The sequence below is a fragment of the Arachis duranensis genome, chromosome 4, assembly GCF_000817695.3.
Source record: "Arachis duranensis cultivar V14167 chromosome 4, aradu.V14167.gnm2.J7QH, whole genome shotgun sequence".
In the NCBI taxonomy this organism is placed as follows: Eukaryota; Viridiplantae; Streptophyta; class Magnoliopsida; order Fabales; family Fabaceae; genus Arachis; species Arachis duranensis.
The window spans coordinates 108,111,951-108,118,603 of NC_029775.3; positions in this window are offsets into that span (position 1 = coordinate 108,111,951).

Here is a 6,653-nt window from a genome sequence, read left to right on the forward strand (position 1 = left end):
GTGCTAAAATTTAACCATTTATATTTTTTATTATTTTAAACTTTTAGAATAAATAATTTCATCGATATTTGTGGTATGGATAGGTGTGGAATTTGCGAAGCGATTTATTTCGATGAGTTTGTCTGCAAATTTAATAACATACATAACAAAAGAGCTTAAAGAGTCAGTAGTGGATGCAATAAAGAATGTAAACACATGGATTGGTGTTTTCTCCCTCTTCCCTTTACTTGGTAGCTTTCTCGCCGATTTTTATTTCGGCCGCTTCAACACCATCGTTATCTCCTCCATTTTTCTCATTGTACGTATTTTCGTCCTATATTTTAAAAGAGTCCTTAATTCCTTTTTATCATTCGCCAATATTTCAAATTTTAAAACTATTATGTTGCACACTAAAAATTAGTCATTATATATACCATTGTTAAAAATTAATCATTTAATCTTGAATTTTTTTATAAAAAATAATTAATTAATACAAATAATATTTTAAGATATTAAAATTTTAAAACAAAATAAAATTATCTTAAAGATTTAAAGATTTTAAAATAAATTTTTTTAGTTACAAAAATTCTTGTATTTTCTGACAAACAAATAATTTATTACAAATAATATTGAATTTCGTGACAAATTAATTTTTTTATTACAAAATGATTAGAGTTTTTAAAACAAATGGATATTTTGTTACAAAATATTTTGAACTTTTGCAACAACTTCATCTTTTTGTTACAACATATTATAAAATTCTGAAACAAAATACCGATTCATTACAAAAGCTAATATAATTTGTAACAAAAAAAAATTTAGTCGTTACAAAATAACAAAATATTTTGTAACAAATTATATTGTTACAAAACATTATTATTATGTAACAATTACTAATTTTTGTTATAAAAAAGTTATTTTTTATAACAATTTTAAATTTGTTACAAAGTTTTTGTCACAAATGTTTCATTTTCTTGTTGTGAGGAAAGCGACGATGACCCATAAAATAATACTTTTTGCTATGATTGAGACGATGAGGGATGCTATCGAAGTTGTAAGATGGGCAAGCAAGTCCTGTGTCTGTATTCCACCTAGAAAGGGTCCTTAACCTAGGAAAGTCACTTCTTGTTTTAAAGCATCATATGCATCGCAACTCTCATCCCGTAACTCTTTTATTAGAGGTTTCAAATAAACATCTATGTTTTTTCCTGGCATTTTCTTGCTCGGAATGATCACTGGAATTATGAATGATGTCGATTTCATACATATCCATGGAGGAGTATTATACGGAATGAGAATGACAGACCAAATACTATGATTTGGACTCAAAGTTCCATGTGGATTGAAGCCATCGGTAGCTAATGCAAGACGCACATTTCGTGGATCGGATGCAAAGTTGAAGTGCTCCAAATCAAACCTTTTCCAGGCCTTAAAGTCTCTTGGATGTCTCATTGAGTTATCCTTATTCTCAGCTGTAACATGCCATCGCATATTAACAGCAGTCTTTGATGAGTAGAATAATCTTTTCAATCGAGATTTTAAAGGAAAGTAACAAAGAACTTTTGCCGGAAGCTTCTTTTTTTTTGTTACCAATAATACTCGATGCCTCAACTGGACCTTTTTTCTTATATATCTTCCATCTAGACTTATTACAAACCTTACATGTCTCCCTACTCTCATCTTCACCCCAATACAACCTACAATTGTTTGGGAAAGCATGTATGTTTGTGCAATCCAAACTAAGTTTGGTAATGATCCTTTTTAGCTCGTAAAAAGAACTTAGAATCCTTCCATATTCAAATGCATCACTCAATAGTTCTAAAATCATCTTCATAGACTTGTCGGTCATACCACATAGGGATTTGATATGGAACAACTTCAATAAAAAAGATAACTTCGAGTATCTTGTACACCCTTCATATAATGGTTCTTCTCCATCCATAAGCATCTCGCTAAACCCTTTCACTTTAAGAGTTTTATGAGTTTCACTAGGCATCGATCTTTGACCACCACCATCAACGACTTCATTTGCTATTACGGGTGTTCGATTTCAGATGTTCCCCCCCAACTCCTAGACCTTCACTAATCAAGTTTCAAATTGAATCAACCTCGATTATTGGATGCTACTCATTGGCTATAGAATTTTGTATTGCATCCAAAAAACTACTACTCGAGACATTGCTAGTTTCTCCTATCGAGCGCTCTCCATGATAAAAACCAAAATGTATATCCTATTGGAAATTGTGTACAAATCAAATGATCATACACCTCATCCTTAGCCACTTCTTAAAAGCACATGCACTATATGGACACATGATTATTCTGTCGGCAGAATGATGCGCAAAAGCAAACTCAATAAATTAGTTTGTTTTAAAAATTTAATATTTTAAAATATTATTTGTATTAATTAATTATTTTTTATAAAAAATTCAAGATTAAATGATTAATTTTTGAAAATGGTATATATAATGACTAATTTTTAGTGTGCAACATAATAATTTTAAAATTTGAAATATTGACGAATAGTAAAAAGGAATTAAGGACTCTCTTAAAAGATAGAACGAAAATACATACGATGAGAAAAATGAAGGAGGAGATAACGATGGTGTTGAAGCGGCCAAAATAAGAATCGGCGAGAAAGCCACCAAATAAAGGGAAGAGGGAGGAAATACCACTCCATGTGTTCACATTCTTTGTTGCATCCACTACTGACTTTTTAAGCTCTTTTATTAGGTATGTTATCAAATTTGCAGACAAACCCATCGAAATAAATCGCTCCGCAAATTCCACACCTATATATCCATACCACAAATACCGATGAAATTACTTATTCTAAAAGTTTAAAATAATAAAAAATATATATAGTTATATTTTTAACACATTTTTTTATTATGTAAAATATATAAATAATTATATCTCTACCATGTATAATTATTAGAGTTATAATAATTTATATTTATTTTTTTATTAATTTAAATTTTTTAAAAATACTAATTTTATGAAATGATATCAGTCTATGACCAAAAAATCTAGAGTCTAATTTTTATTATTCCTAAGAGAGAAAAAAAATATAATTCTATTTCTCTATCTTTGGGTCTTTATATTTTTGTCTCCAAATACAAATAATTAAATACAAGTTTTTTTTAAAAAAAAAAGAAAAGAAAAGCTCACATGTGATGACGATGGCAGCATGCCAGCCACCCCTTTTGGTGGTTTCAGTGAGGATATTGCTGCCGTCGTTGGCCACGGTGGTGCTCTCAGTCTAGGCCATAACTATCACGTTAAGTAATACAGTGTGTAATATTATTTAGACTTTGATTTAATTAATCTTATATAGAGCTATTCTATTTATATTGTCAAGTATCGAAAAAAGAAAATTCTATTTATATTATCGATCTCAATTTGCACGAAAGAGCATAAATTGAGTAATTTTTGCTTAAAAAGATACAAGTGGGTTGCAGAATGTAACAACCCAAACCACTCGCTAGCACGATATTGTCCGCTTTGGCATACAAGGCCTCACGGTTTTGCCTTTGACGATAGGGATGATAGCCGAAGCCCCCACACTCACTCGTCAAAATGCGTCATGCTAGGGAGAGGTATGCACACCCTTATAAGGCATGCTTCGTTCCCCTCCCCAACCGATGTGGGACCTTACATTCCACCCCCCTAAGGGAGTCCAGCGCCCTCACTGGCTCATCGATCTGGGCTCCGACTCTGATACCATCTGTAACAGCCCAGACCACCCGCTAGCACGATATTGTCCGCTTTGGCACACAAGGCCTCACGATTTTGCCTTTGACGATAGGGATGATAGCCGAAACCCCCCCACACTCACTCGTCAAAACGCATCATGCTAGGGAGAGGTATCCACACCCTTATAAGGCGTGCTTTGTTCTCCTCCCTAACCGAATTGAAAGAATTAGGATACAATACTTCCCTTTGAAGATTTACAAAGTTCTCTCCCTTTCTTTTGTTCAATGTGCTCTCCCTTAATGTGTAACTGATCAAAAAATCAAGAAAGCAAAAACTGTGTGCAAGTTCCAAAAGGTTCCTAAATGATAAAAATTTCAAGTATCTGGAACCTTTAAAACCGAGCCAAAAGCTTATCAAACAGTTTAAGACTAACTAGACAGCGCGCGCGCGCGCACACACACACCTGTGATTAAATAAATTTATCAATTACAATCAAAACTCAAATTAAGATTAATCCATTAAAACAGAGCAAATTATAGCATAAAATAGAGCAGATTATAGCATGAAATAGAGCAGCTCAAAATTCTCAGAATAGGTCAAAACAGGGGAATATACTAAAACATAGCACACTCAAAAGAGGACAGTCAACCCATGAAATATAATCGTTTCAATTCATCCATTTTTCTCCCTCTTTTGTTATCGAGGAGAAACACCTGCAAGTGAAAGAGATGAAATAGTGCAGTCCACAATAATTCATGCATAATCAAAGAAGCAGTATGAAAGTTAAGTTTAATAAAGTCATCCAAGTCAAGTGTAAGTCAAATAAGAATAGTTCAACTAAGTCAAATTCAAAAAGAGCAAAATAAAGGAGCAGCCATCAGCAATAGCAACAGGGAGCAAATTTAGGCATCAGAAAATTCGACATCAGATTCCAGAATATTCTCTTCTTTTTCAAAATGGGCCTTATCCTCATCGACGGAGTCCAAATGCTTAAGAAGCAAGTTGACCCTTTCCTGGGACTTTATCCAAGTTGACCCCTTCGTCCTCATAACCCAGTGCAACACTAATTGTTTCATTGCTTAAAGTGAAATGAACATTTTTAACAAATGAATGAAGTTCACCTTCATGAAGAATTAGGTTGGCATAAAATTCACGCACTAAGTTAGAATAAATCAGTTTTCTAATTTTAAAAATAAGGGTCTATTTTAAATCATGAAAGTTGGATTAAAAATCAATTCCTTTATCAGAAAGAACTTCAAGGTCAACCACAAATGAAGCACATGGATTTCGATTTGCCAAAACTTGAGTGTGAAACTCATAAGCTGCACAAGATATGAATCGAAAGGGATCATAGTGAGTGTGTGATTTACCATATTTGTTTTTGGAGTCCAGTGACTTAAGATTGGGGAGCTCTCGGGTATTCTGAAGAATAGAACGCCTACGTCCTCGAGACAAACGTTGAGAGGGAGCAGAACGTTCAGAAGGGTATGGAGTGGAGCGCCGTGGTAGTGAGGGATGGCGTGGAGGAGGAGATGGAGGATCATCCTCTTCATGCATGGGCCTTTTACCCTTCGTTCCTTTTCCCTAGGAGGAGGCTGCTTCCTTGCGTGCAGATGAACCACTTTGGTGAATGACCTTACGAGCCATTGATTCTGAGGAATGAGATGAACATGAAGATGAAGAGTGTGAATGGATATGAATGAGTGTGTGTTTGGGGCTGTTTGGATGAAGGAGGATTCTTAGAGGGGATTTGAGTTCGGGTACTCCTTTTGCGGGTAACTTCTTTCTCATATTGAATGAAAAGAAGTGGAGAAAGAGAAGATGAAGAGTGGCAAAGAGGAAGGAAAGTGGAGAGAGATTAGGTGCCAACCACCATTAATGCTTAGTGGAGTGTTTCTCTTTTAAAGCAAAAGCAATTAATAAAACGGTTTTCAAAACAAATGGAATTTAAAATTTAAATTATGATAACTGAAAACACTCTCTAAGAAAAGTGGTGACAAGTTGACCTTGATAAGACCTTAAAAAGGAATGATGTGAAGACTCATAAAACATTTTAAAATCAAATAAGAAATTAATAATTTATAAAATAATGAACCCATATCACAAAATTTCGTCTTTCACAGGTCCAAAGGTGGCTGTAACAGACTTGGGCATAAAACATTTTAAAATCAAATAAGAAATTTATAATTTATAAAATAATGAACCCATATCACAGAATTTCGTCTTACACAGGTCCAAAGGTGGTTGTAACAGACTTGGGCCCAAAGTACCAGAATTTTTGGACTTTATTAGGCCTTCCTCTTTTTGAAGAGTTCATCACTTGCCTAATTTTGTTTTTTTTGTTACTTACGAGACAAAAATAAACAGAAACTAGAAAAACACCATTTATTCAACAAAATTAAAATCTCTCATACCCAAATTAGTTCCAGCATGTAAAATCTATCTTCACATAATAGTTTAGTGAAAATGACAGCCTTCTTTTTTACATTGCATGCTCATCTTATATTATATTTTATTTTGGTTTCCACTTTTTAAAAATGGAAAAAAGGATCAAATTACAGTTGTGTAAAATTTAATTATGTTATTATATATATGTGTGTGTTAAGAAAAAAATAATATAGACTTTAATTTAACAAATAGAAAAATAGATCGCATGTAAAAATTATTTTAATTATTAGACGACATATGATAATGATATTATCACTATTATCTTTTAAGATATCATTTTATATATAATTTTTTTGTATTATATATTTATATGATTTTACAAAATAAAATAATACTATTAAAATAGAAATGAAATATCATATATGGATACCCAAACGATTACATTCATATTATTATATCCTATGCATGTTATATCTATGATAGTATATATACCATTTAGATATATAGGATATAAATTAATTGATTGAATGTGACACTCTTCCAAGGACATTACTAAAGTGAATAATATTGTGGTAATTTTATTCAATAGT